The following is a 24678-nucleotide window of genomic DNA, read 5'->3' as shown; positions in this document are numbered from 1 at the left end:
GCACGGATACGGCGCGCGCGCAGTAAATCTCGTCCCGCGGTGTAAACACTATAAATACGCGGTTTATTCCCTCCGCGGCTAATAGAGCGGGAAACAATGGCCATTTGGGGAATACACTAATTCGGCGTCATGTGTTGGAAATAGATCACGGCGCCGGAGCCGCCGGGGATCGACTCACGCCACTTAAGGAACCATTTCTAGAATTCCCACTATTAGTGTAAGTAAACAAAAACAATATAAACTTTTAGGATATTTTTACGTGTGTAAATATGTGAATGACATAAACATATAAGTACAAAAAACCGGCAAGGAGAATATCAGATGATGCTCAGTGTAGAATTCCGGTGGTACCTAAAACATTATATATCGTATTTAACAGAACTAAGAAAATATTATTACCTATTATTTAGGCACCGCTTGACCGTTAAAAACGCAATCAGTTTAGGTGAGACAAATCAAGTACGAGTATTATAAATCAGTACCTTCACTATTTAAGTACAATGATGTTGGAGAATTTACTGCATTAGAAATAGGTATCTTTCTACTTACGTCTCATACGGACTAGGTAGGTATACTTACGACATAGAATAGATATAAGAAATTACTTTTGGTAGGTACTTGCAGATAAGTTAGTTACCTTTATTTTATACCGACGTAACCGACGGTAGCACCTAAAGGCATTTTAAATGCATCGCAATGAAAGAGTGCATACTTACAATGAAGCACGCATGTTACGTTAGGTATAATAACGCTGCAGTCTTCAGATCCCGCCGAACTATTCCCGCCGCCACGCCATTATCCAGCTAATGAGCGCGATTAATGAACATAACTGGGTAATTGCGGGATTTACGGCCCAAGTGAACTTCCACCCGACCACCTGTCTTCAGGGAAACCTTCAAAGAAAGCCGGTACATGTACCTATGTACATTCCTTGTGGTTAAAGTAGAGTGGGTGTAACAGATTACTGGTACTTCTACATCATTCGTCGTAGATATATGTACAATGGATTAGACAGTATCAGCATCAAAAAGTGCCCTTCTTGGATGTCATGCAACTACCAATACTACGATACTTAACTTTGAACACCTAATGTAGGTATTATGACATCACTGCAATACAATCTATACATATAATAAAGCTGAAGAGGGTCGAAAGTCTGTACATGGAAGATATTCGAAAAAAAGTTGGTTGGGGATACTTAGAATCGATAACAGAACACGTTCCAACAGTTTTTAGAATTTTTGTCTGTTTGTCTGTTTATCTGTTTATCTGTTTATCTGTTTGTCTGTTTATTTGACCGCGCATCACGTGAAAACGGCTGAACGGATTTTGATGCAAACTTTACTAATCTGTCAAGAAACTCCCAGGCCCTATTTTAGGCTAGAAAAATTCAACCCCTAAAAGGGGGGGTGGCCACTACACTCAATTAAGTTATGTTTGCACCTGAATCTTATGGCGCTAACTTAAGAAAGTGGTGCACACTTTTTTTTTGTGAATGTACTTTGTAAAAAAAACAACATTTTTCTTAGTCAATGTCAAACGTCTTTGCAAATACATATTAAATCACATTTATAGACGGGTCTATCGCGGGTTTATTGACAATAATTAACATTATGTGAAGTGGGTGGTTTGAAAATATGATGTCTACCCCAAACTTTTTCATACACTTTTCGTCGGGTAGTTGCACAAATCTCTGTTTTGACATTTTGTTGGGACATCAGTTAGCCGCGACCATGACCAGTGAAACCTGTGTCGAAACGTCGGTAAATAAAGGTAATAAAATAAATTTCGAGATAGGTCTATAAATGTGAGTTAATATGTGTTCGAAACGCGAAAGTTTTTAAATAGGTATTAAGTAATTGTAAATGTCAAACAATTTGGGACTTGCATTTTAAACGCGTTACCATACCTATCCGAAAAAAACTAATTTTTCGCGAAATTCTCGCAACGTATTGAGGTTACAAGGTAGCACGGTCTCAGGAATCTGAGGAAGAATCGGAGACGTTCACGCAGTGCGAAGAACGGTTGACCGCTCAGCGGATTCGCACGACAGACGCGCTCGACGGTAAGTACTGCGGTGCATCAGCGGGTACTGGAGAGCCCAGCACACACATTAACCTACATTAATACTATTGTTCTGTGTTTAAGCACTGACAGCCTGGACGTTTCGGGCCTTCCTCCCTACGCGGAGCTCGGCCTTGGGCCTTCGCACTTAGACAGTTATACTATTGTTCTGTGATTAAGCACTGACATCCAGGACGCTTCGGGCCTTCGGCCCTACGCGGAGCTCGGCCTTCGGCTTTCGCATTAGATATCCACACCAAAATTCAACCATTGCGGCGGTGTCCCTGACATAGCCTCTCTCAATGTTTTCTATCAAAAAAATTCGCGCTCGCTACGCTCGCGTTTTTAAATTTTAAGATTAAGCCTACTTTGATAAAGGTGGCATTCTGGGCATTCTACCGAGCGACTACTACTACGACTGACACTTCGGGCCTTCGGCTCTAAGCGGAGCTCGGCCTTCGGCTTTCGCATTTAGACACTGATACCATTGTTCTGTGATTAAGCACTGGCATCCTGGACGCTTCGGGCCTTCGGCCCTACATGGCTCGGCCTTCGGCTTTCGCATTAGATATCCACACCAAAATTTCACGTAAACCACTGCGGCTATGTCCCTGACATAGCCTCTCTAATTTTTTTTCTATCAAAAAAAATTCGCGCTCGCTACGCTCGCGTTTTTAATACGATTTTAAAGGTTAAGCCTAATTTGATAAAGGTGGCATTCTGGGCACCCTATCGAGCGACTACTACTACGACTTAAACACTTACATCCTGGACGCTTCGGGCCTTTGGCCCTACGCGGAGCTCGGCCTTCGGCCTTCGCATTTAGACACTGATACTATTGTTCTGTGCTTAAGTACTGACAGCCTGGACGCTTCGGGCCTTCGGCCCTACATGGAGCTCGGCCTTCGGCTTTCGCATTAGATATCCACACCAACGTTTCACGTAAACCATTGCGGCTGTGTCCCTGACAACATTACTCCCATCTCTCAATTTTTTTTCTATCAAAAAAAATTCGCGCTCGCTGCGCTCGCGTTTTTAATACGATTTTAAGGGTTAAGCCCTACTTTAATAAAGATGGCATTCTGGGCACCCTACCAAGCGACTACGACTTAGGCCAATTTATAATTAAACATTTTTTTACACTGTTAAAAGTAATCCCCGGTACATACATATATGTAGATATTTAGTTGTGCATACATAAACATAACTGTAAATAAAGTGTAAATACTCGGCCTCAAGTTTTTGATATTTATAATATTCTCCTTTCCTGTAATCTTACTTCTAACTAATATAATATTAGACCTAAATTCGAAAGTTTGTTAGGAAGTATGGATTTCTATGTGTATAAATCTTAATTTTTCATGCTCAGAATGATTTGACTGGAGGACAGAATTGGATGATATTTGCTATGGACATGTTTTGGATAGGTACACTCAAGAACGTAAAAATACAAAAGTAGTACTGTATTGTCCGTTATACACCTTTTTTTTTTTTAAGAGGGGAAATGCTTTAAGCATACCACCCGGCGCGGGGACGGGCCGGGATGGTTATGTGGGACTCCCTGTTGTGAGCTAATGAGACCCCAGGTTTACCCACTAAAACCCCTCTGTTGCCGCCTCGCTGCTATAAGGCGAGGTCCCAGGAACGCCGAAGTACTCTTCCGCAACCTCGCCAGCGGCCGTCCGGACTCGGACCCGACTCTTGGGGAAATCACCCCTTCACCTCATTGGGCGCGTTGGCTACACATCGCGCCTGCCCACGCAGGGGTCCGTTATACACCTACTATAACTCTGTGTCGTTTAAATCACGTCTAATATTGGAATAAGGGCGAAAAAAACTATTGGTTTTGGAGTGTAGTTTTGTTTAGTGGTAAGTACCTACCTAATTGTAAAATATTTTATCTGGACTTCAGTCCGCTAATCGTATCCATCTGTCAACTTTACTTCAAGTTCCGCCTCCAGGGGAGAGAAAGAGAAATTAGGGATGAATTAGCTTACTGACACAGACCGAATTCCACGCGGGCGGAGCCGCGGGCACAGCTAGTAAAGAATAAGTATCTAATTTAACTAATAAAGACTACGCGTCAAAGCCAAAACATAATTGGGAGCTGATTCTGATTTTAAGAATAAAATGTTATAAGTAAGCATTGATCGCGACCAACCAGCCTCTTTGGACTTGGATGCCGTACATCAGCTGCCACCAGCCGCCCTAGCCATCAAGTGACAATAATCGTTTATATATATATTAGAACGCCAAACGAAACCTAGGTATATATATATAGTTTATGGAAATGATCACGCTACATTCCTTTCGCATCTGTCATGTCTGCAACAAAATGTACTTATTCGTTTGTGGGTTACACATAATTAGTAGACTGTTGAATACTAGCGGATTTCATGTTGCACCGTGCGGGATGCAAAGCACCCGCGCGTAATAGCTGCGTGCACTATCGCTTGCACGTACTTATAGTTACATACTTAGAAAGTGGGCCGCATATTATGCTAAACGGCGATTTGCAATAATCGATATCATTTAACTAAATGAGTTCCGTTCATAAGCGCACGCTCTCTTCGGCCATTTTAACTATAACGAGCGGTGTTTTACAACCATGTTCATGATGCAACCACAACTCCAATGATGCGTCACATGAAAATGGTTGAGAATAAATACGTAAATAATAAACATATTACATTTATACATAAAAATATAATTATTAAATAATAAAATAATAATAATAATAGTTCAGCCTATATACGTCCCACTGCTGCAATGCTGGGCACAGTCCTCCTCTCATGCGCGAGAGGGCTCGGGCTATAGTCCCCACGCTAGCCCAATGCGGGTTGGGGACTAAAGAAATAGAAATTACTAAATAATAAATAGAAAGAGACTAAAGTTTGGACTTATTAAATAATAAATATTTATATTTTTTTTATTATATTTTATTATTTGTGCCTGAAATAAATAATTTCAATTTCAATTAATTCGTAATAAGATGCATTTCTATTTGATTATTTTTAACGAATACGAACTAACAAACAGCTAGGCTCTACACCAGTGTTTTTCAACCTTTGTCATGACGTTCACACTTTGGCATTTACACCAATTAAACTCTAAAGAACGAATACCTACTTATAATAGTTATAATATATTTTTGTCAGCTTATAATATAAGCAATAGCATACGGCTAAGTTCGTTACTAATCGGTCTAAAAGAAACTTGTATTAATTAGGCTCTCACATGTAACAATAGCCGATGATCCGATGGGTACACTCGGGTAATTAGCGCAAAAAGCGTAGCAACGTGTGAACAGCGGGCAATTAGTGGGCTAGCTCAAACGCGCCGCTTCGCGGAACTCCCGAGCAACCGAGCGAGCAAGGGGGAATCGTTAACATACGAGATACACTTGCTCGGGAAACATGCAGACGTGAGTGTAGAAAATTTTGTTGCAATATTATATTTACTATGTCTCCAGCCAAGGAAAACATCATGAGGAGCAAACCTGCAAACAACTTCGAAATTGAAACTTCCACAATCCACCTTGAGCTGGTTTGGACACGTAGACCCCAAATTTTGCAACTCGGTCTATAGGTCTTTTTGGTCAAGTGAGCAAAGCGTCTCCGCTTCAGCTTGATGAGCTATAATCTTTAATAGAAAAATACCGACTTCTCTACCTACTAACCTAACCCACTTAACGGCGCTTATACTTTATTGGGAAATTCAAAATCTCAAAATGTGTACTATGCGTCGTTGAAGAGTTCTGTTTTGATCATTTGAGCAGTTCAACTTCATCAATTGCGACAGTTTTTAATGTAAATGCTTGATTTTCCGATGAAAATACAAAAAATTATATACTTTAAGATTTGAGGAGTCTCATGGATCCCATGTTCAGAACTTGAGATTGACATAAATGAGCCTAAAAACCTAACTTGCCTCACAAACACAACGAAAAGGACAAATCGCCAAAGGCGGGCTATGCGTCGTTGAAGAGTTCCGTTCTGATGATCATCATCAGCAGTTCCACTTCATCAAATGTCACTTTATTGAATGTAAATGCTTAATTTGATGATAAAAACACAAAAATCACTATATGTATGCCTTTAAGATTTGAGGAGTTCCCTCGATTCCTCATGGATCCCGTTATCAGAACTGGGTTTTGAAAAAAACGGGACCAATCTGTATGCATATACCTACATACAAACAAAAAAAGAATTTTCAAAATCGGTCCAGTAATGACGGAGATTATGAGTAACAAACATTAAAAAACAACGGGTTGCACTCCGGGAGTGCCGACAGAAGTGAAAACTCAATGACTAGTCCAAAATGTCTGCAGCACTATCTATAATTGACCCATCTTCCTTTCTATTGAAAAACTTTAGTTCCGAAATTGCTGGCCAGTGAGCTTAAATTTGTAGCGTTAATTGTTTAAAATTCGAATAGAAATTGTGAAGTTACCTTGCAGACCTCGCATCTAAATGTATTTGGTCATGATATTTTGAGTTTTATTCACTAGTACTAGAGTTCACTTTTATTAGCGATTTCATCAAGGTGTAGTTTTATTGAATTATATTGGAGTGGTATAAAGTTAGAATTTTAACTGTGAGATCCTCGTATTTCAGCCCGTACAAGTTTAGAACATTGAGCTTTATTGCTTAATATAAAAGTCCAGTTTTAAATAATTGACCTGATTATGATACGTTATGACTAAAGTTCTTTGGTGAATAAAAACGAAACAGCAGGCTCAGGCATACATTTTCGCCGCGCGGTAGAAAGAGAGGATTACGCCTTACGCTGTCTCGAGTTTAACATTTTTTCCCCACCTCAAAAAGTGCACAGCGCCGCTAAAGAAGTTTTCACTTCAAAAATACATACAACCGAATTGATAACCTCCTGCCTTTTATGATTTGGAAGTCGGTTAAAAAGGTGAGATGACCGCGCATCTGCATAAGGCACGCGTCTAATCGACAACACGCGGCCCGCATGTTCATAGGTACTTACTTACCTGCAAAACTAGTAATAATTACTCTACTGATACATAATTTACTAGTTACTTATTATTAAAGAGGGAAAACATGTTTCTTTCGACCTGTATTTTAATCTGTTTACCTATCACAACTATGTAGCCTACGTTTAAAAGCTGTGGTTAAAATTAGACAGCTCCCGGAAAACTCTACGGCAAAATAATTTAAGGATTTAATGCACTACGAGCCGCATTCGTATTTTTAAAAACGAATTTGATTTGATATTGTCGCGACATTACTTGCAGTCACGCAGTCACCGTACCATGCCACACCCATTCCATACACAAGTACCTAGGTAGATATATACCTACCTACTTAAGATATCTTAGCCAAACCATTAAAACATCTACCTACACTGATGATTAGAAAATTGATCGACCGACCAAGAAAATTCGATAAGCAGGTAACCAATACGTAGTATCGTACAAGTAGATCGGCCCTAAACTAATTTTTATTAAGCAGATACGTCTGCAAACGAAACGATACTTACTACAAGTTTTTAAATCGAGCTACCAGTGCCAAAGCTTGCCAAAAACCTTCACACGCTTCTGGTACCGTAAAATGGGGTGAGTAGGGTTCGCGGGGAGAGTTGGGTTAAGAATGGGGAGAGAAGGGTTGAAAGGGGGGTGAGATGGATTTTTATGGCTACTGCTACAAAAATAATGTATTCCAATTTAAAATGGAGCTATAGTAATACTCATGCCAACGTATTATGAGCGTCTACCTGCGGAATTGCGAACCGAACCATCTGACGAAGCATTTGAACGCCAATTGAGATCCTTTTTTTAATTGAAAAATCCATTAGACTCTGTAAAAAGAATATATGGAAATGACATCTAATATTATGAATTGATTTTAATATATGATATCAAAATTGTTACTCTATTCTTATATTGTAATTTGTAACTACCTACTTAATTTGACGATCATTATGAGGTATAAGTAGCCTTATTGACATCTTTTTCCGTAATAATACTATCATTTGACATTGTATATTTATTTCCCAATATTTATTTGACTTTGTGATGAATTAATTTTGCTATTGATATTTGATGATGATTTTTATCTGTACTTATTGACATTTGTATATAATAAATAGTTGACGAATATAATATAAATTCGTATAGATTAGCTTAGAATAATTTATAATGTAATTTCATATTATGAAATAAATAAATCTCAATCTAAAAATCTAAATCTAAATCATAATAAAAAAAATATCATTTGATATTTACCAGTCGCTTTTCGGTGAAGGAAAACATCGTGAGGAAACCGGACTAATCCCAATAAGGCTTAGTTTACCCTCTGGGTTGGAAGGTCAGATGGCAGTCGCTTTCGTAAAAACTAGTGCCTATGCCAATTCCTGGGATTAGTTGCCAAGCGGACCCCAGGCTCCCATGAGCCGTGGCAAAATGCCGGGACAACGCGAGGAAGATGATGATGATTCAGTTTGCATATGTAAGAATAAAATGTTACCGATGTTTGAATGTCAGTTTTGCGCCTACTCACCCCATTTTACGGTACCTAAGCTTCGGTAGCTCAGTTGGTTAAGAGTGATTGGACCGGTGTTCCAAAAGGTGCAAGTTAGAATCTTGCCCGAAGCGGTTTTTCCATGTTTCCTATTAGGCGCTATAAACGAGATGCACTGCAAAAATTGTCCAATTAATATCAATTCATGTTGCGATTTTTAAACTTAAAACTCGAGTTTAACATCAGGTCCTCAAAACGGTGAGGGTAGGTCTGGTACACAAGCAGAATTTTCCACGAAGCGGAGGTTTTTCGCCGTTTCCCTGAATCCGAGCGCTCGCGGCTTTCCGCGAACGCCGCGCCTCACGACGTGACTCCCATACAGACGAACACCTACTTCGACTAATTATACACCTTATCCTGTGGTGATAAGAGTTATGGATGGTCAGTTCGCTGTGTCGACAACGGTATTCACAGCGACACTCGACACTGACCATGGGTACACCTTATAACATAGCAATAAGTTTTAAAAATAGTCAGCTTAGCTGTGTACGAAGGGACGTATGAAGTGGCAGCACGCAGGCAGATAGCCATCGTGTGACGAGTTGGACACTGGACTCGTGTTGCTGATGTGTAAAAATCAATATAAGAAATCAGACGCTTAACATTAAGCTGCAGGATATTAAACCCGACATGATCTTTATGAGCATTTTACTGGGTACTAAACTAAATCATATAATCGGAAACAGGCGGGCTGTCGATTGCTCGTTGCATATTCAGCCCAATTGCCTGTAGTTGAAGCTGCAGGTTTCTGTCCAGGCGGCATTTCTACACTATTCTCCTCCAATCTTCTTGTTCTCGTGCAGAACAGAAGGACATCCTTTTGGGAATGGAAATATTCTGCCAATTTTCTTAAAGAACTTACTAGTGATAATGATAATTACATCCAATCCATATGTTCCGTTCCGTTCCATATGCACTCACAAAACATGTATCCCCTATAGGTACATCTTACTGTAATGACTAGACCTATTGGAATTGTATCAACCATGTCCGTTCAGAGGTCTGCCTTCGTTTCAGTTGGTTTTTGTAAGCTTAGTGAATCGCAGGCATTCCGCGGCCGATACTCGATTCTCGAGATTGTCAAAAAGACCGTCCAGGGCGCATTCCTGCGGTTTTCAAATGGCCTCCTAATTGTTCCGCCGCGCGGCAAAAAACTAGATAATTGCTTGTAGTTATATGTCAGCATTCACGAAGCTAAGTCGGTAGGACTCCGATTAGGGTCACATAATTCTGCTTGGATTTCATTGAGTTAATGTAGCGCTCATTGCAGCAGTGACTATTTAGATTGACCTCTTATTTCCTAGAACCTATCCAAGATTTTGACGGATTTAGGTAACTGTTCTATGTTGAAGGTGAGGTGCAGTCGAGTTCACAAACATCTTAACAACCCAACGTTCCAAAATAGTAGATTGCTAACCAAGGGATGAAAGGCACCTATTTCTGTCGAGGTATAGTTTCCGAGACTGAAATGGTGCCTTTCACCCGAGTTCAACACTCTATTTTTCATTTTGAATACGAGGAAAGTAAAATACATGTGCATTTAAAAACCCACGGCTAAGTATAAACTTCAGTAGTATTTCTTGAGAGTACTTTCAATTAACAATTTAGGTATAAAATATCGTTATGATGATGCTTATATGTGAAAAATTACATGTTTCCATAGGTACACTATTTAACCTGTCTGAACACTATTTAGCCTGTCTGAACATTTGCTTTTGTTTTCGAGAATGAGTTTAACTGCTCTAGGTATACAGCACATACTGAGGGTTGAAACTCACGATTTTTGACCGCCACACACAGATGTAAGTTTCAATTAATGTTTTGTTAGTTGGCTATAGGCCCTCTGATTGCCAGTTCCGCGGAAGCAGGCCCTCCCCACGGCGTCGGCGCGGGCGCATCACATGTTAATGGCACATTGTCCAAGATGGCCGACGGACGAAGGTAATTGCCTTCGCGGAACCCGAGGATTGCGCAAAAACCACCCGCAATTACATCCACACCCCTCGCCTCCCCACTCACACACTAACTTGTCTTTATCTCCCCCTTACCCCCTTCTTTTTATTTTCTCTTATCTTTATCTGGACTTTATGAGTATTAGAATTAATTAACTGGTTCTGTAATCATTAGCAGTTCCCGGTAGGCTGAACGGGCTTGTGACAATGTTGCGTTGAGATATGGCAGAGACTTGTGACGTGCTTTTCCGGCAATTTCGTAAATGGTATACGTTGAGCGTGTAAACGCTCCTTAATTATAGAGTAGGAAATATTTATATACTTAACATATCTTCCGTGAGATACTGACAACAGTGACAACCTATTAGTCGGTACTGTCGGTAAGTGACCCTACTGACCCTGCCTACGAAGCAGGGGACCTCCTGGTAGGTAAGTGTATAATTATATCGTCATCTATCGAGCTTACTGTGGACGAGGTCGAACTGTGTAAAATTTATTTTGTTTATTTTGTTTTTGGGGCTACCGCGAAAACCGAAATTCGAAAATTCTGACCGAAAATTCACTTGTGCGCAACCCCTCCATGGCGGGTACAGGACTCATTAGAGATCTGACAGTTGATGTGATGACGTCAGCTAAATGGCATGATACCTAATTGTGTCCCGTGAAATACTTTTTTCCACGTCGTGCGCTGTCATCGCTCGTAGCGCGTATACATCCCCCGCCACGCACTTCGCATATAGCCAATAAGAGCAAAGAGAACGGGTCAATGTAGACGGAAATTCCCATTTAAAACTACACAGTATTCATTATCGCAAAGTTGACGATAGCAAGAATGTGAGTAATGCGTAATTCAGTGGCATTTGCCGACGTCTAAGCGACCAGCAGCGGCCGGCGGCAAATGGTCGCCTCATTAAATACCTATTCTTTACAGCGCTACCATCCAAATGCCTGATGGACCAAGGAATGCGACTCAAACGCAAGTGAAAATTATCCGCGATGTGATAGCGTGTGAACTTCCCGACACAGAAAAGGGCAACAAATTGCGATAATCATTTCGTCCCGGGCGATGACTCGGACAAGAATAAGGGATATTTATTATGAAGCCTGGGCTATGGATGGACCCAATTTCTCCCTCCCTCTTTGTGGATTGAAATTGCCTTCACCGGCACTTCGCATCATGCAGGCTTAACATTTGGTTGCCTGCGCAGCCTGAGCTTATGTATATCCTCCTTGTAATAATATAATTTGAAAGTACTACCAAAGTCACAAAACAGAATACTTACGTACTATCGCTCTGAATAAATAAATACCTTTGGTTGAGGCATTATTCGGTAGCAGTGAAAGAGATGCGATCAATTGATGCCGACGGCAGCGGCGGCGGCGGCGGCGGTGGGCGGAGGACGCCGTAAAATAACCGCTTTACGAGCGACGTCTAATCGCGCATAACAATTAGTCCCTTACTACACCGTAGCGAACACGATACGACACGATTTCGGACGACATTCGGTGGTAAACTTTTAAAAACACCAAATACCTGACTAATAAATAGCGAAAATAAATAGGTACCTAAGCGCTGTGGTCCTCCTCGATGTGTCGTCGATCAACTCGTTTTCTCGTAGCAAAGCTTTCATAAAAGCTACTGTCATCTGACCACCTATTCGGGTTAGTAAATAAATATCAAAAATAAATAATTAAGTAAGTAAATACCCAGATTTGAATTTGAATCTTGCACTTGAGAAGCTTAAAAGCTTAGAAGCTTTATTCTGATGTCTTGTTTTCTTCTTGTCTGTTACCCTCCGTGATTCTTCTCACTTGGTCTCATCGGAAGATCAGCGCTGGGAGCCACCAGCAACATGCTGAGATGAGGCCATTTCGTGGCACTTCAATCTTATTTTATGTTTTCCTTTATATTATGTATTGTCTTGTTTGTGTGCTTACGAATAAAGGTAGGTATTCTTTTCTATTCTATTCTATTCTAAATTCAGTTTTTATAAATCAGGTAGCTATTGCAAGTTATCATGTTTTGTCTGGAAAACACCACTCTTTAGCAATAAGACCTACCATTGGTCAACCGACTCCACTACTCATGATTCATTTTTATGTTTCGGTGAACAAAAAAATATTTGTACCCACAGTATATAGCCGGAGAGCTAGCCACGTAAATAGGTATGCAATTTATAGAGCAACGAAATCCCTCTAGTTAGTGTGCTATACTATCATTATTAATTAATCCGGGCGCCTGGCAGCTGTTCAGTGGTGGGTGCGGGAGTGGATGGGCAACAAAGGGGTTGTAAAATTAATTGAAGATATGCAATTTATAGAGCTCTGAGTTTGGTGTGATAATATGCCAATTATGCCAATTATGTATTTAATTCAAATATAACAATGCCAGGCGTTTTAATTGGGGGAAAAGTAGTGCCAGGTGACGTACAAGATTCGCGAAAAAGTACCAAAATAGGTTTGCAATTTATAGAGCAACGAAATCTTTCTGGTTAGTGTGCCATATTATCATTATTAATTAATCCGGGCGCCTGGCAGCTGTTTATCGCTAAACAGCTGCCAGGCGCCCGGATTAATTAATAATGATAGTATGGCATAATAACTAAAGGGATTTCGTTGCTCTATAAATTGATTACCTATTTACGTGGCTAGCTCTTAGACCAATATACTTCGCATAGGTAATCGCGTCGTGGGCTCGGCACGGTGCTCCGGCGCCCACAGAGCGCCCGCAAGTCTCGTCGGCCCATTCAGCCCCTAATTAGTTGCGGGTCCTTATTGAGATAAGGTAATGGTTAAAACAGTGGCCAGGCCCGAGACTCGAGCTTTTTACGAGGTGCGACCCGCAACCGCACACGATGGGGCAGAGTACATTGAGTAGTACATCTTCAACAGGTTAGGCCTGCATTGCACAGAAGTCACACCGCACGATGATCTATCATATTTTTATTGAACAAACATTTCCATCCATTACGTGCAACCATTGCACGACACCCCTTTGTAAATAGGCGTCTAGAAGCATCAAAGCATGTTTCTTACCGCGTTGTCGCAGACCATGCAGATGGCAAACTAACGTACAATTATTAACTGTGCACATCATGGTTTACACTTTACAGGTAAGAAAGTACTACGCAAAATATCATAATAAAATAACAGTTACAAGATAGGTAAACTATTTTCTATATGGTATTAGGTAAGTATGTCTTATGAAATAAACAGTTCACAACAACCAGCCTGTTTTACTTGAATTAAATAACAGCTGTGACCTGAGTATATTCTGTGTGAGCTGAGTATATTTTAACGATAATCGGCGCGGCGGTCAGAACCATACCATATAAGAAATAAATAAAAGAAAAAACGAATCGAAGATACGGTTTTCTTAAACTCTGGCAAATCTGGTGACGTGTTTAGAGCAGAGTTTAATGTCGCAGATAAGATGAGATGAGCCTTACACGCTACCGGCGGCTCAAAGGACATCACCCAACACTTCCACACTATTCGTAGGCCTTATTCCTTTGACATACGGTTTACAAAAGGTCGGTTTGATGGTTATCTCGGGCGTCATCGATATATAGTAATTATAGATGCGGAGCTTCTAGGTACATGATGGTATCGCGTGGGATGGTGACTGGGTATGTGGTTAACCCGTCGCTGCAGCAATAGTTAAAAACGCATTTTTACGATTAAATGGACATTTTAGGAATAAATCTTCGCGTAGGTATTTACGTCTTATTACAGTTATTTATTTAATTGCCTGTTTGAATTATTACTACTTAAACGTCTCCCTAATCCTACATGCTACATGTCTGTCTAAGAAGCATGTTTATCTTAGTACCTAAATCGCGAGCAAAACCTTCCCGTATGCCTCCGTGCGATCTTCAAGAAACTGTCACTGTCGTACCTCTACAGTCCGCAGCCTGAGCTTACAATTTTGCACCACGTTGTTCATAATCATTAATAAAGCAAAAAATGTAAACATTATAATCTTTGCCGTCGACTGTAGGAGACTGTAGGTATCTAAATGACAATATTGAATAATACAAATGTAAACAAACTTTTCTGTGAACATGTAAGTAGTTGTAGGCTCGCATCATCGATCATCACCATGATATATCGTTATCGCAGCATCTATCACATGACAAAGATCCAATAGTTGTTTTTGTGCGTGTGCGCAGGTAGCGGGTATTCACCGAATTACAGTCATTAGTTGTAAATCAATAAAGGGTTGTTTTTTCGGTGATCGCTGGCGGTCGGCGGTCGAATCGAGCCCGACATACAAGTATTAATACTGTTCGGCTTTACTACGGATGAACATAATTTCTTGATACTTACTGTGTCGCTTATTACACAATACCGAAAATGCATATATGTCCACACAATTTAGGTCCAGATCGTAAAATTAGATATCTATTTAAATATGCCTACAGGCATTATATGTTGTGTTTCGAATTGGTCGTTACAAAACTCAGTAATATGTTAAATAATTTAATCGAACGGCCCATCTGTCCAAACAATACTATCTAAAACGAAAAAAGCCCACAGCTCTGTTAAAGAGATTGCATGAGACAATCTATTTAACAAAATAGGAAATAAGTAACTACTTCCCTAGACCATTCTATCTCATTTTTAGACTGTTTCTTGACGCAAATAATTTATCGGCGAATTGGCTGGAGATTTTAAAGGCTTTCCACTCATTTGGAATTACGTTCTGTAGTTCTAAATTATACATAGCCAAAAATGCAATAAAAATCAAACAAACCATTATTAATAAATTGTATCCCCAAAAGAGATTTGGAATAAACGTTCAAAAGATGACCCAAACGCTCTAGTATCAAGACAAGGCGGTCGCAGTAAAAGGGGTCGATCACGGGTCGTCGATATCATCTAAATCAAGTACCTGCCATCGCCGTCACAATTACTAACCAATCACAAGCCTTATTACAACGAAACAAGGGATATATTAGATCAGTTAGCAGTAGTGGTCCTTCGCTTTGAAGTCGGCGATGACTGCTTCAATTTATAGTAGAGTTTCGTTGTCAAAGAGTTTTGTTTCCCAATAAATATCTTGTCTTAGCGCGCGCGATAGCATCGTCGCGGTGCCTTTGGCGCGGTACTGGCTATACATAGATACAGGGGTATTTATAAATACTAAAAGCTTATTATTTACCTCTAAATATCAAGTATAAAGCGTGTAAACTTGAATATATTGGTTGTGTTAATCCTGCTATAAATTACAGTAAGATATTAGTTCTGTTTTTAGGCCAATTTCAGTTTGATACAAATTTCAGTCCGGGCGTCCTATTGGTATCGCTGTAAAGACGAAGTGCAAAGAGACCCGACCCAACTTAATAGGTGTCCAAGACCTACAATATTGTTGGGTGTCGTGCTAAAGCTAAAATTAAGTAAACACATAGATAGTAATAAAATTAAGTGATACACTCCAGTAAGTACTCACGCCATTAGTAGTTTCAAACCCCAGAACCCAGCTCGTACCAATGAGTTTTTCCGGATCAATTTATACTGTGCGAAATATAATTTGGTATGTTTGTCAGTGCTTTTCCGTTTCTTTTCTTGTGTGCTCTTCATACTAAGTACCTACCTCAAGCTGTGATAAAAGTTATCTCAACTTTTATGTGACTATATTAGGAGCTACGTTTTGTTGATTGTAAATAGAGCATATGCGCATAATGATGGCTAAAGCGCAGCTCTGCCCTGTTACGGAAAAACAGCGTAGCTAAGTATCTTATTACAAATGTTCTATTAGGTACGTAGGCAAGCATGGGCCGGGTGGTTGTGCGCCACCGGGCGGTCTAGCTTCAGTAATGAATAGGCTCCTGAGGGGCGCGGAATGTCGCGATAGCATCGGCAGCCGGCGCGGCCGGGGACAGAGGCAATGCAAACTTGACTATCCCTTGGCGTGGTATACAGAGAAGTGGTCATACTCGTCTCGTAGGTACCTTAGCGAACCCCGTTATCAATGTTACTTGTAACTAGGAGCTAGATGAGCATGGGCCGGGTGGTTGTGCGCCACCGGTCTAGCCCCAGTATAATGAATAGGCTCATGAGGGGCGCGGAATGTTGCGATAGCATCGGCAGCCGGCGCGGCGCGGTGCGGCGCGGCGCGGTGCTGATGGGATGGGATGTAGTCAATGCTAACAAGTAGTTTCACTCAAACCAAGGCTTTTTGATACAACGGGAAGACGCAAAGGGGAGAAGTGTATCAGAACATTCAAGACGTGAAAAGAAGGGAAATGATCAAAAATGACCAAATAACTGTTATAGCCAGAAAAACAGAGATCAAAGTCATAAAAAACTTAGGTTTATTGTGAGTATCTAAAGAGAGGCGTTGACAAAGTTTGTCTGAATACAGCCAGCCCCACTTCTTGTTGTTCTTGTTCTAATACCTAAATTAAACAATCATAGTAATGGAAGAAAATCAAGTAAGTAATAGGTATATAAGTTTGGAACAGTGTAGAAGCTGCCAGGCTTCAGGAAAATGCGGCTTGTAAAAGAAGAACAGATCTCAAGATTATTTATTTAGCTTCGTAAAAATTAACGACTTACTCCGTTTACTATGGTCTATGAGCGGGCTGCGCGGGCGCACGCGGCAGCTCTATTAATCAATTATCAAACGTCATTATTTACATTCTGGCGTCCCGCCACCGTCCCGCGACCGTCCCGCCGCGTCCCGTTGCGTGTCCTTGCGGCGCCCCGGGGCTGCGCCAAAAAAAATCGTCAATTTCTAACCATTATTAAGCTATTCTTATAGGAGTTCACACGAACTGAGCCCCTAGCATCTCAATATCAGCTTATGATAGTATGAATACAACGATGCCTGGCTGAGGCCGATGCCTGAATTAAAACCAAGTTAGACTGATTTGAAATGAATAGAAGTTGCATGAATTTTCTATAAGTAGGTAACTGTACTTTTAAGAAGTAAAATTTTCTGGACACGTATGTTATTGTTAAGAGCGCGTGCAAGTAATTTTGAACATCTCGACCGCTTAGAGTCCGGCTAAGCTAACTTACATCGACTTGAACAAAACAAAGTGAAGTGGTGTCATTATAAACGTCCAATTTTCATAGAAATTTTATAGCTCCTCTACACGATGGGCCAGCGCCGGCCACTCCAAGATTTATGCATTAAAGGGAGCAAGGATATTGCTATCTCATTCTACCGCATGGCTGCGTCCCTTGGAGTGGCCGGCGCTGGCCCATCGTGTAGAGGAGCCATTATATTAGGTAATGATGACATTGTCCACTTTGTCATTGCAAATGCTGCAAATGCATTACAAAGTTAGCATAATGGTCTGACTCTTAGAGGCGTATTCGAATTTTAGTTATTCGATCTGTTTCCGATATAATACTGATCTGTCAGTGTCAAAAGTGAGTTTTCTTCAACTGTGCTTCAACCAAAAACGTCACTTTTGACACCGACAGATCAGTATCACATCTGAAATAGATCTAATAACTAAAATTCGAATACGCCTAGCTGTTAGCCACTTCGACTATTGACTGAATTTAGCTCATCTCAAAATGTGAGGTATGGAAGATGTATGTTTTATTTACCCTTTATTAGAGTTTCAGAGACAAAATGATGACGTTTAATAACTGACAAACACATTCCGAGATGGAAAACGAAAGCCGTAGTGTCTTAACTGGGCAATAAATCAGATGGCGCGATAGCGCGTAATTTACTTCCGACTCTATTTAGAGATCCTTCGTACGCGCCGGCCGCGCCGGATAAATCACGCATGAGCAGGGACTATGACGATTGACGTCTAATGGCGTGACGGTCACAGGCAAAAGCAAAAGGCCAGCAACAGTCGCTTGTACTTTGCTTAAAAGCATATCCCATACCATAAAGTCACAAATACTTTATTACCCAAGTTGACCCAGTTATTATATAATTATAGTGATTGTAATTCTGCCGTTAACTCTTCATGTCACATTGTGGTAGTCAACAATAATAAGTCTCCTTCACCACTCCTAAACATTACATTATATAATATTTTATAAGGCATAGTCGTAAGTACTAACAAAGTCCGTCCTCAGAAAGTGTCGTACTCAGAATGTGACGATCTCGGAAAGTGACAAAGTCAGAAAGTGACGAACTCAGAATGTGACGATCTCAGAAAGTGACAAAGTCAGAAAGTGACGAACTCAGAATGTGACGATCTCAGAAAGTGACAAAGTCAGAAAGTGACGAACTCAGAATGTGACGTCCTAAGAAAGTGACATACTCCGCTTGAACCAAAAAAAATGATCCCTGATGGTCCTTAAATAAATGAATGTATTTATTATTACAGTCCTACAGTTCACCTTTAATTGGTACTATTTTGTATTGTGCAATAAAGATTAAATAAATATATAAATATCCAATATCTGGGTGACCGAGCTTCGCTCGGAAAACATATAAAAACTCGAAAATGCGCGTTTTCCCAGAGATAAGACCTAGCTAGAACGATTTTTCGCCCCCGAAAACCTCCATATACCAAATTTCGTCGAAATCGTTAGAGCCGTTTCCGAGATCCCCGAAATATATATATATATATATAAATAAATAAATATATAAACAAGAATTGCTCGTTTAAAGGTATTAGATTAGATATAAAGTGCTAGATTTCAAATTTGACGCAGGTCGAGTGTATTAGGTATTACGTCACGTTACTTGAGTATGACATCCAGAGGAACGGTTCATCTTGTTAAATATTACGACTGACTACGAGTAGGTATACTTACGCGGTGCCGCCTTTCACTAGTTTCTTAATTAGAGCTGATATATTCGTTACTAGTGTGATTTATTCCTTTCAAGATACCGCACAATAAATAGAATATTTCAATTTGATTTATTATTAATATTTGAGGTGGTTGGGGCTGAGATGAGTTAGATGCAGCATCTAGATATCATACAAACTTTTTAAAAATAGGCATAGGTAGGTAATTTACTATAATATTTATATTGGTTTCTAAGGTACCTTGGAACAGAGAGTTTACATAACTCCTTATCTTTAAGGGCGTTTTGCTGGTGGAAAAAGTGCGTGCAGAAGTGACTACATTTAAATTTTACTGCCAGTCTTATTTATTTATTATTAAAAAAAACAACGGGTTGCACTCCGGGAGTGCCGACAGAAGTGAAAACTCAATGACTAGTCCAAAATGTCTGCAGCACTATGTATAATTGACCTATCCTCCTTTCTATTGAAAAACTTTAGTTCCGAAATTGCTGGTCAGTGAGCTTGTTTAAAATTCGAAATTCAAATTTGTAGCGTTAATTATTTAAAATTCGAATAGAAATTGTAAAGTTACCTTGCAGACCTCGCATCTAAATATATTTGGTCATGATATTTTGAGTTTTATTTACCAGTAAGTACTAGAGTTCACTTTTATTAGCGATTTCATCAAGATGTAGCTTTATTGAATTATGTCATTGAGTTTTTCTTTATTGATTTAAATGCCATCTAAATGAGTGGCCATCTAAACCTTACGGTCACGTGATCGCCTTACGCTGTCTCGAGTTTATCATTTTTTCCCCACCTCAAAAAGTGCCCAGCGCCGCTAAAGAAGTTTTCACTTCAAAAACTTGTCTAAAAGCAAATGAGTAATAAATAGATAATAACGATGAAGTACCTGAAAGTTGTCGAATCTTGATCCGACATTGAGCTTCGACAGTCAGCAGCCAAACACAGCACGCATCTGTCAAGATATCTTTATTGGCATTTCCTCGTAAACCACAAATATTCGTCACATAAAGTAATATAGCATCACCTGCCTTCTTATCTTGAACCTCGTCCATATTCAGGTAGCCCAGGAATCTCAATCAAAATAATATAAACGACACAATTGTTATCGACACGGGATCGAAACAAATTATATGTATATTAGAACGATCAAACCGCGTTCTCGGAACAGCACAAACCTTCGGTGTTCAAGGTGTATGAGGCGGGCGCAGGGCTTGTACATTGTTACGACGTTCTTTGATGCGGCGTGTTAGAGGGCTATCTATTCAGATATGCGTGATATGGGAGCGCGCCATCTGCCCCGCCCGACGATAAACACATCACAACACTCTTCCACCTTACACTATACACATTAAGGGTCGATTTACCCTGGCTGGCCTGAGCTCCCGCCGCGCATTCCGCACACCGCTCGTATGTCAAGACTCACATTAAAATATCTTTTGATACTTTATACATATGTATAACCGCCACGTGCTGGGAGCCTGAAAAAATACTCATAATTACCGGAAGCTACATTCAGGTGCCCGCCACACTTCATCGAGGATTATAAGTATTATAACTTAATATTAGCTGTAATAAACGTTTCAAGTTTTTCTAATTTCCCGTGAGCCGTCAGCGGTAATGGGCCACTCCGACAACTTCATGCGAGAAGTTACAAATTAACTTTCAGCGAAACATAATGATCCGCGCCGTGACTCGCACTTCTCCAATTCTATATGAGGGTTTAAAATTGGAATTCTTACGGCGTTCGGCTTCATCTTTTTAATAGACACTTGTTTAGGACGAAGAAAGGGTCAGTAATGAATGCAGCGGGCGAGGCAAAGGGCTACCAGTTTTTCGCCGCCGGTCGCTTGACCGCGCGGTGACCGCGGCCGGCGGGGACGTTTTTTCCTCTGCGTCGTCGCTTTGAGCCGCCGCCGCACTTAATTAATACAAGCGACAAGCGACCGACGCCGGGGCCAACAAATTTGCCTGCCCCCCGCCCCCGCGCACCGTCGGCAGAGACTGCGAAACGTTTAATTAAATTTATCGACCTTATCTGTCCACATCTCACACCGCGAGAGCTGCGCGGATTTTTAGAATTCTGAATATCCGTGAGAACTTTGCGCGGGGCGCTCGGGGATGAAGCGGTCGCAGCGGACAGGTGGACAATTGAACAAATTGCAACAAAAACGCGAGTGAGGCATCAAACCCGATTCAATTGGGCATTGTCGCCGATTGTTTCCGCGCGCCTCATTATGCGGCTCTGATTTATGCCGCCGCGGCCCGATTCACGTGCCACTCATTTGCCAATCGTACACGACACGGAAACAGTCCTGTATAAATTTCGAATCAATGATCGGCTTGTTTCATTAAACTTGCCCGTTCCAATTAAAAGCCCATTACGGCTACAAACCGCGCGGTGATTAATTGAGCTTCCTAATTTTTAAAGTTCGAAATCGTGTCGATGTCGGGCGCGAATTATGCGTCCGCTCCGAGCGAGCAGTACCTACATACACTACACGATCTACTGTCGATGCGTGATGGAATCATTTCTCTCGTTTGACAAACGATGGTGCGTCGGTGAGGCATGATGGATGCCGCGGCCGTATCTGCTATCGGAGGCTGCCCCGCGGGGCGCCGGCGTCGGTCCTCGGCCGTGTCACCAGCACCTCCACAGACCAATAATTTATCGTCGTCCGTTGCAACCTCTTCACTGCGCTATTAATTACAATTTGGTGCCCGTGAATCTATGTTAGAAATTGATTTTATTTCTAATGGGGACTTAATGTTTATCAAGATGTATAATTTTTTGTTTGGGAAAAAGCATGTTCGAGGGCCTCTGTATGGAGTTTTGGAATAGTTGGAGCATTAGCTCATTAATTCGTGGCGTTGTTTATTAGGGAGTGTTCCCAGTGTTAGCAGGCGGGACCTGCATTCCTCCCGCTGACTCCGCATTCAGGAGTACAGTTATTATATAACCACAGATTATACAAGGTGGAACAAAAATAGTGTGGATCACATGAAGGGCATATACGGTATAACGTGTTCTGATTAGGAAGTAGCAGCTAGGGCAGGTCGTCCAAGTCGGCCAACCATACAAAGGCCAAAAATTATTCGCGTCAAAAAATGTTTAATCCTAATTTTTCCTAAGCACACGTACGATACTGAATATGCTCTTAAACAGATCCCCACTATTTTGGTTATGCCTTGTACCTATAATAGGTAAGGTATGTATACGGTACATGCTAAGTTTTTACGGTATAGGCAAGACTTATTAACCCATATTGAGTTTATTTATTAAACCAATAAGAATTACCTATACCTACCTAATTACAAATTACAAGTAATATCCTGTACGCTGAAAATGTAACCGACCGAACTCATTACCTACTTACTAGTATTTAATTAAAAAAAATAACTAAACTTTTTAAGTAAGTACCTAATAAAGAAATAAATATTGATCAATATCCTAAACCGATTTTGTTGTTACAAACAACCGACTTGTTGGCCGGTGTAGGTACCTATTACTTATAGTTCGGAAGTCACAGCTATAAAATATTTTGCTGCAAAATATGTTGATACAACCATTTATTTCGGTGTATCAATACTCGATATGCAAACAGCTACACACATTCTGACACATTTATAAAATATTTACGTATTAACACGCGTATACTTACTCAATCACGGCTTGTTAAATGCAACTGATACTGCGAAATTAAATAAATTAATGAAGTAGTGTCATTATTACAGAAACCCTGTCGTGTCGGAACTTTTGTCACTTATTTTACGTATGCTCATGAAAAACGGTATTTTTTATTTATTACCCAGTGACATTTATTTGGTTTGGAATTCGGCGATAAAAACCTTCCATTTTATCGCTGGCAGTGCTAACTTTAAATTCCATCATCGTTTGCCTCAGTGCAAAAAGCACTAGGTATTATACTGCAAAAACACTTCGGTGTTAATTCACAAAGCCAGGATGGATCAAGTTCAAGCAGCTCGCACTTGAAACTGAACCCTCCTGTTTTGTCAATAAGCAGGTGCTGTCACCTCGAGTGCACCTAGGGTTTTTTTAATTTTTTTTTATCTACTTATTTAAAAGAAGCCTTTATCAAAAAGACATGTCGGCTCCGTTGGGCCTCTATAACAAAGAATTTCAACAAGTGTTACTAAACAAAAACATCAAAAAAACTGTAGACAAATATAGCACTTTTTGACAGGGGTTCCGCCAATATAGATTGGAAAACCCCAATATCCGTTACTGTATAATCCCTACCTTGAAATAGTTGCGCCCTCTTGTCTCGAGTCCGGACACATTCCATTAGGAAGTGATGTACATCGTCGACAGAGTCGCATAAATCGCAGTTGGGCGACTCTGCTTTCCTCATCAGATGAGCAAACATATTTAATGGAATGTGACCGGATCGAAGCCTGTGAGCACGTACAATTTTCGCCCGGTCTAACCGCACCTAGGGTAAGACCGGGCCGGAGCTTCCGGAGCTTCGTTTTCTATGGAAAGTATCACGTGATCACCTGTCATCTGCCATATAGAAGTAAGCGCCGGAAGCTCCGGCCCGGACATGGCCCGGTCTAACGTGAGTCGTCCTTTAACCTAGTTTGGAGCCAGTCCGGAAAGAGTCCGGGTAAAATTCGTTCATATTTTCTCAGGTCATTTTATTAGTTTTTTTTTAATAGGGAAACAACGCACTGGAGTAGAAACTGTATTTTTTCTAAGTTAACAACACTTATCCACCAGCGACTTTTTATTTTAACGCCTGGAATATACATTTTGAGTTCCATCATCATTCACCACAGTAGGAGCACCATACATAAATACCATAATACTGCAAAACACATCACAAAGACATGATAGTAACTCGCACTTGAAACTAAACCCCTCTGTTTTGTCAATAAGCAGGTGCCGTCCCAACGCACCCCTCGCACCCCTCGGACCCCTGGCACCCCTCGCACACCCGGACAGATCGCGGACTCAAAACTAATAAAACCATTGACACGCTAATTCTGCACCCACTACATCTACCAGTAACACTCTTATAAATGCCCTGAGGTGAACCGTATGTCTTGGGAATAAGCTTTACAATAAGTCAGTGTGTAACTGTGTACTAATATCGTGGCAGTGTATGGGGTCACTCTATGAATAGGATATTACAATAATCCGCAAATGCAATTACTACGCGCACTTGTTTGATCATTGAGAGGGCTGTCGCTTTTCATTTCACTTAATAAATATTGCTCTTATTAAAATAAAATTCATATTGGATTTCGAAATTGGACGGAGCCAACACTGAGGTGTTTAGGTGCTCATTAAACTCATTAAATTACCCCACTATTAAATAGGCAATATTTTACCGATAAAAATCTTCTAAAAGG

The 24678-nt window shown here is 40.6% G+C and overlaps 1 non-coding gene across 1 annotated transcript; it reads left to right on the top strand.

The window, feature by feature from the left end:
• The first annotated feature begins 8610 nt into the window (after positions 1–8610).
• Positions 8611–8686, top strand: Trnat-ggu (transfer RNA threonine (anticodon GGU)). The gene has a single exon. It is a non-coding gene; the product is annotated as a tRNA-Thr (tRNA).
• The last annotated feature ends 15992 nt before the right edge of the window (positions 8687–24678 follow it).

The sequence above is a fragment of the Cydia amplana genome, chromosome 8 (assembly GCF_948474715.1).
Source record: "Cydia amplana chromosome 8, ilCydAmpl1.1, whole genome shotgun sequence".
NCBI lineage: Eukaryota > Metazoa > Arthropoda > Insecta > Lepidoptera > Tortricidae > Cydia > Cydia amplana.
This window is presented reverse-complemented; position numbering and strand designations above follow the sequence as displayed.